We start from the raw sequence: 11,891 nt of genomic DNA on the forward strand, positions 1-11,891 counted from the left end.
GTCCTTGATCCATTGTGAGTTGAGTTTTGTGCAGGGTGAGAGATATGGGTTTAGTTTCATTCTGTTGCATATGGATTTCCAGTTTTCCCAGCACCATTTGTTGAAGAGGCTATCTTTTCTCCATTGCATATTTTTGGTCTAGTATTAGAAAATTGTACGTATTTGGGTTTATGTCCGTGTCCTGTATTCTGTACCATTGATCTACCTGTCTATTTTGTTGCCAATACCATGCTGTTTTTGTTACTATTGCTTTGTAGTATGGTTGAAGTTCTGGTATTGTGATACCCCCTGTTTCATTCTTCCTGCTAAGGATTGCTTTAGCTATTCTGGGTTTCTTTTTCTTCCAGATGAATTTCATGATTGCTTGCTCTATTTCTATAAGGTACGTCATTGGGATTTTAATTGGAATTGCATTGAATCTGTATAGCACTTTTGGTAGTGTGGCCATTTTGACTATTAATTCTGCCTATCCAAGAACATGGGAGATCTTTCCATCTTCTAAGGTCTTCCTTAATTTCTTTCTTCAATGTTTTGTAGTTTTCATTGTAGAATCTTTTACCTCTTTGGTTAGATTGATTCCCAAGTATTTTATTTTTTTTTTGAGGCTATTGCAAATGGAGTTGTTTTCCTCATTTCCCTTTCAGCTGTTTCATTGCTTGCGTATAAAAATGCTTTAGATTTATGTGTGTTGATTTTATAGCCTGCTATTTTGCTGAATTCATTGATGAGGTCTAGAAGTTTCTGGAGGAGGTTTTTGGATCCTCTAAATATAGAATCATGTCATCTGCAAATAGTTACAGTTTAAGTTCCTCTTTTCCTGTTCATATCCATTTAATTTCTTTAGTCTGCCTAATTGCTCTGGCTAGAGTTTTGAGGACAATGTTGAATAGAAGTGGTGAAAGAGGACATCCCTGTCTTGTTCCCATTTTTAAAGGGAATGGTTTCAGTTTTTCTCCATTAAGAATGATGTTGGCCATGGACTTAGCAAAAATAGCCTTTATAAAGTTCAGGTATGTTCCTACTATCCCTATTTTTTCTAGTGTTTTGAGCATGAAGGGGTGTTGCATTTTTTCGAACGCTTTTTCTGCGTCAACTGTAATAACCATATGATTCTTATCCTTAAGTCTATTGACATGTTGGATTACGTTTATTGATTTATGAATGTTGAACCATCCTTGCATTCCAGGGACGAACCCCACTTGATCATGGTGCACAATTTTCTTAATATGTTTTTGGATGCGGTTTGCCAATATTTTGTTAAGGATCTTTGCATCAAGGATATTGGTCTAAAATTTTCTTTCCTTGATGCGTCTTTTCCTGGTTTGGGTATGAGGGTGATAGTAGCTTCATAGAATGAGTTCGGTAGGGTACCCTCCTTTTCTATTTCCTGGAATACTTTGAGAAGTATTGGAATGAGTTCTTCTTTGAAGGTCTTGTAGAACTTGGCTGAGAATCTGTCTGGTCCTGGGCTTTTCTTGGATGGTATATTTTTAATGGCTACTTCTATTTCACTGCTTGATATTGATCTGTTTAAATCGTGTATGTCTTCCTGGTTCAGTTTGGGAGGAGCATATGTCTCTAGAAATTTGTCAATGTCTTCGGCAGTTTCTATTTTGTTGGAATACAGATTTTCAAAGTAGCTTCTCATTATGTTCTGTATCTCAGTGGTGTCTGTCATGATATTTCCTTTTGCATCATGTATTTTAGTAATTTGAGTCTTCTCTCTCCTTCTCTTTGTTAGTGTGGCTAAGGGTTTGTCTATTTTGCTAACTTTCTCAAAGAACCAACTTTTTTTTATCAATTTTTTTGAATTGTTTCTTTTGTTTCAATTTCATTGATTTCAGCTCTAATTTTAATTATTTCCTGTCTTCTACTACTTTTGCTGTTATTCTGTTCTTCTGTTTCTAGGACTTTGAGCTGTAATGTTAGGTCATTTGGTTGTCGACTTTTCAATCTTTTCTGGAATGCACTCCATGCAATGAATTTTCCTCTTAGTACCACTTTCATAGTGTTTCAGAGATTTTGATATGTTGTATCATTGTTCTCATTGACCTCTAAGAATTTTTTAATCTCCTCCCTGATGTTTTTTGTTATCCATGTTTCATTCAATAACATATTATTTAGTTTCCAAGTGTTGGAGTAATTTATCCTTTTTATTTTGTCATTGATTTCTACTCTCAGTCCATTATGATCTGATAGAACAGAAGGCAGTATCTCAATTTTTTGGCATTTTCTAAGAGCTGCTTTGTGGTATAACACATGGTCTATTTTTGAGAAGGTTCCATGTGCTGCTGAGAAGAAAGTGTATCCACTCGTTGATGGATGGAATATTTTATATATGTCTATTAAGTCTAGGTTATTGATTGTGTTATTGAGATCTATGGTTTCTTTGGTTGGATTTTGTTTGGAAGATCTATCTAATGGTGACAGCGGTGCGTTAAAGTCACCCAGAATTATTGTGTTGTGGTCTATGTGATTCTTAAAATTGAGAAGGATTCGTTTGATGTACAAGGATGCACCATTGTTTGGGGCATAAATATTTACTATCATGTCTTCCTGATTTATGGTTCCCTTAAGCAATATGAAATGTCCTTCTTTATCCCTTCTGAATAACTTTGGTTTGAAGTCCACTTTATCTGATATAAGGATGGAAACCCCCGCTTTTTTACTGAGTCCATGTGCGTGGTAGGTTTTTCCCATTCTTTCACCTTTAGTCTGTGGATGTCTTTTTCTATGAGATGAGTCTCTTGCAGGCAGCATATTGTTGGGTCTTTCTTTTTAATCCATTCTGCCAGTCTATGTCTTTAGATTGATGAGTTTAGGCCATTAATGGTCAGGGTTATTATTGAGATATGATTTGTATTCCCAGTCATTTGGCTTATTTTTGGTTTTTAAGTTGGCTTGGTTTCTCCTTTGAGTGGTTTTTCTCTAAGGTAGTTCCTCCCTTTGCTGACCTCCATTGTTGTTTTTCATTTCCTCCTCATGGAATATTTTGTTAAGAACATTCTGTAGTGCAGGCTTTCTATTTGTAAATTCTTTTAACTTTTGTTTATCATGGAAGGATTTTATTTCATCTTCAAATCTGAAGGTTAGTTTTGCTGGATATAGGATTCTTGGTTGGCAACCATGTTCTTTCAGAGCTTGAAATATGTTGGTCCTGGCCCTTCTAGCTTTTAGAGTCTAGGTTGAGAAGTGGGCTGCTATCCCTATTGGTCTCCCCCTATATGTAATCTGATGCTTTTCTCTCGCGGCCTTCAAAATCCTATCTTTATTTTGAATGTTAGCCATTTTCATTATAATGTGCCTTGGTGTGGATCTGTTGTGATTCTGTGCATTTAGTGTTCTGTAAGCCTCTTGTATTTGATTTTCCATTTCATTCTTCAGGTTTGGGAAATTTTCTGATATTATTTCATTGAATAGGTTGTTCATTCCTTTGGTTTGTGTCTCTGTGCCTTCCTCAATCCCAATAATTCTTAAATTTGGCCTTTTCATGATGTCCCATAGTTCTTGGAGATTCTGTTCATGATTTCTTACCATCTTCTCTGTTTGGGCAACTTTATTTTCAAGATTAAATATTTTGTCTTCATTGTCTGAGGTTCTGTCTTCCATGTGGTCTAGTCTTTTGGTGATGCTTTCCATTGAGTTTTTTATTTGGTTTATTGTCTCCTTCATTTCAAGGATTTCCATTTGGTTTTTTTTTGAGAATCTCTATCTCTTTGTTGAAACAATCTTTTGCTTCCTGCAGGTGTTCTTTCAGCTTATTGGTATTATCATTCATTGCCTGCATTTGCTCTCTTATCTCATCCTTTGCTTCATGAATCATCTTAATCATGTATAATCTGAAGTCCTTTCCTGACATTTCTTCTAACATACTGTCATTGGATTCTATTAATATAGAATCTAGATTTGTTTAGATCATTTTCTTCCCTGTTTTTTCGTGTTGTTCATGTATCTTCCTCTTTAGCAGTACAGATCTGGGATATTGCAGATTTCCCCCTACAGGCTTACAGTAGCCCTATAGATTTCCAAAACCCTTTCTTTAAGGGGAGATCAATATTAGCAGTGGCCAAATCAGACACTATGCAATCCTAGACCAAATAGCCCCTATGGGGACAATAACAAAATTGTCATAATAAACAAAATGAGTTCCAATATTATCTTCAGGAAAACAAACAGGTTTGCAATAAGGTCTGTAGTTTCTAATGGAGGACAAAGAGGATGCAGAGGGATGTAGAATGTGGCTGTTAATGGGATAAGAAAAGACTATACAGAAGTTCTAGAAAATAGAAAGGGTGAGAGTGTAATAAAAAATTAGATTCATTTTTTTTCTATCCATTCACAATGTCCCTATATTTCTAAATCCCAAAATGTTGATACTTAATTATCATTATTGTATTCTTTCCAGCTAACCTCATGCTGAATCTTGAACTTATTAATTATCCTAGGGAAAATTACATGGATTCTTAATGAATAAAATTGCTAATAATCTTGTTACTTACAAGAAATGTATATAATTATTATGTGTTTACTTGTTGGAGGGATCATGAGATCCATTTAAAATTTTCAGTCTTTAGTGCGTTATTCACATATGAATTATATATGTTCACATGTTTGATTGATATGTTCTCTTATTGCAATTACATAAAGGTGTGGTGCATATATGCATAATTCTCTCTAATGAATTATCTAGTTGAGAAACACTAGAGAACATGTATAAAATGACAGATGTTTGTGAAATAGGGATCAAAGACTGGGAATATAACCAAATATTTTTAGGCTACTTTTTTGGAAACCTAAAATCTTAGCTGATCATCCAAATAAATAATTTATGCACATATCCATCATCAAAATCACACTACAAGGTAACCTTATCAAGGAAAATAGTAGGTTCACACACACACACACGGATACAACTCCTATCCATTTATATGAATGTTAGACTAAATAAAGATGAAATAAAAGCTGAATTAGATCTCCCTTGTCTGGTACTCTTTCTCAGTGTTTCAGTGCTTATTCTCAGAAACATTGCAGCAAAGTTCTTCTCACCTTTTACTGTAATATGTGCTGTGAATACAATAAGTCAACCAACTTCCATACATTGATAGAGCTATTTTCATGGGACTTCTTGTGTGTATATAGAGTAGCCTGTTCTGTATTTTCTATATTCTTTCCATATTTTCCATATTCTTTCCTACTTGTCCTCAACCGGTTTGCCTATATATTCATTCTTCACTCTTACTCTACTTTGTTCTGTTTAGAAGGTGGCTTGACCACTTTGGATTGTTTCTCAGTCCCCTGTCTGTTGACTTCAACATAAGAGGAGTTATAGTGAGAGATTGGAGGGTAGGACAAGTAGTTGATTATCTATTGTGACTTCAGTCACTGCCAGATGGCCAGATAGTTCTGCCATAGTTTAGCTTTCATTTAGCAAAAGTATGTGACATCTCTCTGCCGTAGAACTGGCAGAGGATTCCTGCTACTGCCAATATGTTGGTTACATCACTGCCTCTCATTGGCTTTTCAGCTCTTTCATCAACTGGGGGAAAAAATAACCTACATCAAAGTCCATCTGCTTTAAATGTTCAGTGTTTTCTTTTCTGGTTTCGTCTTTGTTGATCAGACAAGAGTTAATATACATGCAATGAGGCATTTTGGTGGATTGGTTAGACAATAGGGGAAACTTGGAAAATAAACTACATATTTCAGAATATTTACTTTCTTCTGAGTAAACATATCTCCCACTACCACAATAATCTTGGATTTTAAGATACTATTAAATAGGTATAGACTTTCTGTATATTTTGATAATACTAACCATCTATTAGCGTGGAAGTTTTCATTCTTCTTTTAGTTATGTTGTCTGCTTTCTTCCAATGAGAGAAACTGTTTCAATGAATCATTAGATGAAATTTAACCAGTACTTTTCACTGTAGAAAATCAACCACTCACCATATATTTGTTGAATTCTTTCTGTGTAAAAAACATGGCTATTGGATTAGGAAAGAGAGAGACATAAGAATTCATATATAAAGAAAAAAGTGAAAAAACTAAAATGTATCAACCACCTTTTCTGTGAAATGTTTACTGATCTCTAAAGAAAAGCATTGAAATTTGAATTTAGAAACTTTGTCTTGATTAACTTCTATACAGAGATAAAAATGGATTAACTTATTTATTTTTACAAGCAGAGAGAACCTATTACTCCCATGTTAACTGCAGCTCCTAAATTGTCCCTTATCTTTTTCATGATAGCATTTGTAAGCTAACACTTTGCTTTGAGTGCCTTTCATTCTACTCACATATTTTTGTATGAGAAAAACTGAAGCCAAAGAATCAGTTTGAAGAGAACGTAATTTACATCTGAATCAGAAAATACCATAGTTGACTTGATTATAATGTGCCATTTTTTAATTCAGAGACTTAAACATGTCTTTCCCAACGCTATAGCAATAATAATAAAATAATAAAATAATAAAATCTAATAATAAAATCCTCTGGATTATGCATATTTTATAATATGGAGCTACATAAAACAGAAAGATAATGAATGCTAATTTTTTGATCTGAGGGTATTCAAACACTCCCCCAATGTAACATGAACAATGAAACATGGTTTAACGGGGTTTAATGTTTAATGTTTTATTGTTACAGTTTCTGATTTTTCTTCCTAAGAAAATAAACTTGTGATGTGCTTTATTATTTTTGTTTATTTATTTTGCAATGGATAAAACCTTGTTTTATTTCAATGGCCGATCTACATAATCACAGAGGTCACTTGTTCAGACGTGAGTGGAGAGCTTTATTTTTGGTATCTTCTTCCTTGACAGTCCTGATGATCTCTTTGGCCTGGAGATGCTCCTCATGGTACTTATCCTGCCTCCCTGATCCTAGACCTACGCGTCTTTGCGTGGTCAGTCAGAAGCTTCCTGTTGGTCTTCTCTGTGTTCAGCTCATAGTTGTGTTTCATGACAATCTGCTTGTTTTTTTAACACATTCCCCTTCACCATCAAGGTATAAGCTGTGACACATGTGACAATCAATCTTCTTAGATCCACAGTATTTCCTGAGCAGCCTGTGAAGAATCCTCATTCTCCTTATTTAGATTGCTTTCTCCGGCATTTAAGGATTGGCACTCTCCCCGTTTTTTCATTTGTAGATGGATGCAATACCTTTATTTTATTTATTCATTTCTATGTGGTGCTGAGAATTGAACCCAGCGCCTCACACATGCCAGGAAAGCACTCTACCACTGAGCCACAATCCCAGCCCTTTGGCACACCCTTTTCTTGCCTCTGTCCATGTACCTGCCCTTCTGGGAAGCCAAGGTGCTTTTCTGGGAATGAATAATCACAGGCTTGTGGATGACCAGCTCATCTTTCATCAGCTTCCAGATCTGCTGCCAAAAGTTGGCATTGGCTATTTCATTTGTCTCACTGAGATCTAACCAGACCTTTTGGCCACAGTGGAGGACACTGAGGCAAGGCTCTTCTGAAGCTTGTGCATACTCATGTTTGTGGCTGTGACAACAAAGGAAAAGCTTATGAAAGACTATAAATGTGTAAATTATTAATCAAATATGCTAGAAAAAGATTATGGTTTGCCATATTATTTTTGCCTCTAAATACAAAGTTTGCATATAGATTTGAACAGCTATGTAATCAAATTGCTGTTTATTTGAAAATATCATAATTCATATTTTGATATATATTTATTGTCATTCATCTATCTCTTTTTAAAAAAATCATATCAAGCAAAGGAAAGGTGCATGAAAAAGCAAATATTTCTGGACAAAAGAATATGAGTTTAACTTTATCTAATGTTGGAAATTAAAAATTAGTTGATTTAAAACACAAAATTTGACAATAACTATCAAAGGAAAAATCATTTAGGAACATGAAGAAAATTTTTACAAAGATTTTTGTTCTAAATTATTCTTTTTTAACATATATATATATATATATATATATATTAGTTGTGAATGAACCTTTTTTTATTTATTTTTTATGCGGTGCTGAGAATCAAACCCAATGCCTCACACATTCTAGGCAAGCACTCTACCACTGAGCCACACCTCAGCCCTTCTAAATTATTCTAATTGAATGAAATATGCTTTTTCAAAGGGTAATTTTTATTTTATAATCCTCTCCCATGCTTGGATAATTGGGAAATATAAAACATTAACATTAATATAGATGAAAGTGAATTTTTCTCACTACATTGGGTTCTATTTACTTTTGCTTCTTTGGTATTTGCAATTAGTACAAGGTTTTGAAATATTTGAAGTATGAGAGGTAATCATAAACAAAGTGAAAAGAAAATTATAATAACAAAATAAAAATTAGTAAGACTGAGGTAGGTTCCAGTTTACAATAGAAGGTTCTCTGTGAAATCGTAACTTTAATTTCAGTTTTCTCCTTCTCTTTTTGTTCTCCAATGTCTGGAACATTTCTAATGTTCCCTGTTGGAAATCATTTATCAGTTTAATGAAACATTCAAGGAAGGCTAACCAGAGGGGAGGAGAAAGGAAGATCTGATCCTTTTGTTGCACACATAGTATAACTACCCATCTCTCAGTGTATCTGACAGACTCCAAACATTAAATTAACTGAAATGAAAACCTCATTCTGAACTGCAATATCCCATACATACCAAACAGCCTGTGAAATGCCTTAGATTTTATGTCCAAATCCATTAAACACACTGCAGAGAAAAGGATAGCAAATGCATGGTTGAATATATGCTCATAGGAAACTTCCATACTTTGTTAACTTCATAGCTGAATTGATCCACAGGGTGCAAGGCCAGGCACTGAGTATAGTAAATGACCTGGCAGAGTTGGGAATGAAATTGCATTCTGAATGAAATCGCAACATTGGGAAGAAACTCAAAATCAGAATCATTTTCTATTTTGTGATCTTTCTACTGTTCATGTGAATTTAAGTATGTGGCAATGGAGCTTGTAAGTGATTGCTGCTCAAAGGCAATGCCAGTTGTTGGAGTGATGAGGTTTTCATAAAGACTAGAGTTTGATGAAAACCTTCTCAAGCATCCCTCCCTTGATTATTTGGGTATTTCTTGGGATCTTTAAGAGCTTCACTAGATCACTAATAGAAGTTATTAAACTCTTCACTTCTTTTATTATTACCTTCATTCTTTAACAAGGGTCCATGACATACAGAGAAGTTTTCATTTTTTTCTGTCTTGATGAAAGACCATATACAACTATCTAAAAGTCAGCAGCATGAGGTTAATGGCAATGAACTAGAATAAAACTAAATGTCACCACATCTTACTTTTTTCTAAAGCCTTCTAAGTAGATAAGACATGTTCAGAAAGCTGTAAAATGTGCCCTTTGCTTACAAGAAAAAGGTCACTTCTGCATTAACAAATTGTAATAGGTTACTCATAAATGATCATATCAGTGACTGAAATATGGTGTCTTGCACATTTTAAATATTGGTACAATTACTTTGACCCTAACTAGTGATTCTTTTTTTTTAAACTGATAGGTAGTGCTTGAAAAAATTTGAAAGATTGAATAAGTGAATATGAATTCATGAACCAAATAAAATGAGTCACAAAGTCAACACAATCACATTTTTTGTCACTTACACAGCTTACCTTTCAAAGTTACATATTTAATTTTGCATGACCATGGACCTGACAATTATCATATTCAGGATATACACAACAACCTTTTGGACTACAACAGATATGATAGGCACTTAGAAAGCATACATGGAAAGTTTATAAGGGCATGCTCTTTTGTAATATATTCTTTTGAAAAAATACATTGTAAAATAGCTGTCAAGAAAGGGCAGCTAAAAACTGAGTGCAATTCTCAACTAAGGTAAGAATTTCTATTTGAATTTTTTGTGCTACAATGACAACAGTGGAAACAGAAGCATGGCTAGCCATTTGAATCAGTCTCACTGTCTATACCTTACTTTTTTGTTTGTTTGTTTGGTTGATTTTTATTTTTATACCATCTACTGATTATTGAAAAATTTCAGAACTCATTCGTTAGAGCCAATTCTTATGGGAAAATATCCAACTTGCTACTGCTAATAAAGTCTTGAGACCCTTCAAACGAGAAAATAGAATTTAGAATTGCATATACTAGTCAATAGAATTACAACAAAAATTACAGGCAGCAGGTAATAGATAAAAAATGATTTTTAGTGGTAAGCTAATGACAAACATTTGGTCAGAAGTCTTCACAACATTAAAAAGACTTATTATTTATACCCAGAGTATTTGCACAACTGTAAAAGAGGAGTTTGATGTTGGAATGCCTGGGTGGCATGTGTCTACCTAGCTGGATCTCCAGCAATAAATAAATAAATACATAAATGAGCAAAGTCTTGATTCTAGTAAATTGGGAATTGCTAAACTCCACAATAGCCATTAAATGCAATACTGGTCCTTTCCCCAAAACTTTCATGAAGTAAAGTATCTAATACAGGATTGGAACTTGACAAGAATTTGTAAGGTAAAAAAGCATAGCATCAAAAGCATAGTGAAGCTTTTCTAAATAACTTTTATTTATTAAACAAGTATCTCTTGAATGCTTACCAATGTGACAGGACCTTGTTCACTTTGGATAATAACTGAACAAGAGAGAGATGGTTCTCGCTCTCAACAAGTATACAAAAATAAATTAATCGCTTCTTCCTCTTTACCTCAATAGGTGTTTATTCATGTTAAAAATAATTATAATCACTAATTTTCATTTCTGTTTTTCCACTAAAATGTGAGCCCCTAGCCAGATCAGGACAAATGCAGTATTTCTTGTTTGAATTTCTACCATATCAATCAGTAACTGTTCATGATGGTTTCTTTGTAAGGAACTATGAAGATAATGAATAAGTGATGGATGATCAATATGTAACTGAAGCATATTAGCTTACTCTTTCCCAAATTCAGCTGAGCTGATATATGAAGTCGCATAATTCAGGAGTGGTAGAAAAATTAAAGCAAGTGCTAATGAGTTTATAGGACTCTGTACTAATAAAAATTTGATGCCTAATCTTCTATTCCATTGAAATGCCTAAAATCATTTTAAGAACTAAGAGCTCAGTAAAATTTGATTGACTAATGTGAAAACTTCTTTTCTTGGGAAAGAGATTCAGATCATGGAAGCAAACTTTAAGATCAAAATAAGAATCTTTCCTCACACCTCATTTTCATATTTCTCATAACCCATTTCTCTTAAAATATTAAGATGGGTTAATCTCAATTTAAACTGAAGAAAATATAACAAATGTGTAACTGGTTTCAGAAATGAAAAAAGTTACTCAAAATTGTATGGTACATTTCAGAGAAACAAACTATTAATAAAACATTAAGATTTCCACTAAAGTTCGTGGTTGAAAAACAACACTGTGTTGTGATTCTAGAAGAAGGGGGAAAAGGAAATGTTATATTTTATTTAATAACTTGATCATAATTTTCCAAGTTTTTAAATAGGTGTCTTGAGATCACTCTTTCAACTTCCTTATAATACTTGTGAAGCAGAAAGGGAGTTAAAAATAATAAGAAAAAAATAATAAGACTGATATACTACTTATTGGTAGAATTGGTAAGGAATACATCCTTTTAACAAGAAAAACAGAGCTGAAAGAAGTTCCGTAATGAACAATATGCGAGCAACTCTGCCAACAAAATAGATACAGTCAGGATTTTATTAACCAGAAAACTGGACAATCAGCCCACTTTGGCTTGGGTATTATTTTTGAAAAACCATTACAGTATTATTCCCAGAAATATACCTTGCCCTTGGACTATATTTTTCCTTTACATTCAGAGAAATACAGTAATCCCTCTGTCACCTCCACAAAGGTCTTGAAGCAAAGTGGATAATAGTAGTACACTACATATTAGAACATACA

At 33.8% G+C, this 11,891-nt stretch overlaps 1 pseudogene; it reads right to left on the minus strand.

Annotated features, from left to right (window-relative positions):
- Positions 1-6,771: 6,771 nt before the first annotated feature.
- On the minus strand, positions 6,772-7,509 carry LOC124971550 (60S ribosomal protein L19-like; annotated as a pseudogene).
- Between the last annotated feature and the right edge of the window lie 4,382 nt (positions 7,510-11,891).

The sequence above is a fragment of the Sciurus carolinensis genome, chromosome X, assembly GCF_902686445.1.
Source record: "Sciurus carolinensis chromosome X, mSciCar1.2, whole genome shotgun sequence".
NCBI classification, from domain to species: Eukaryota; Metazoa; Chordata; class Mammalia; order Rodentia; family Sciuridae; genus Sciurus; species Sciurus carolinensis.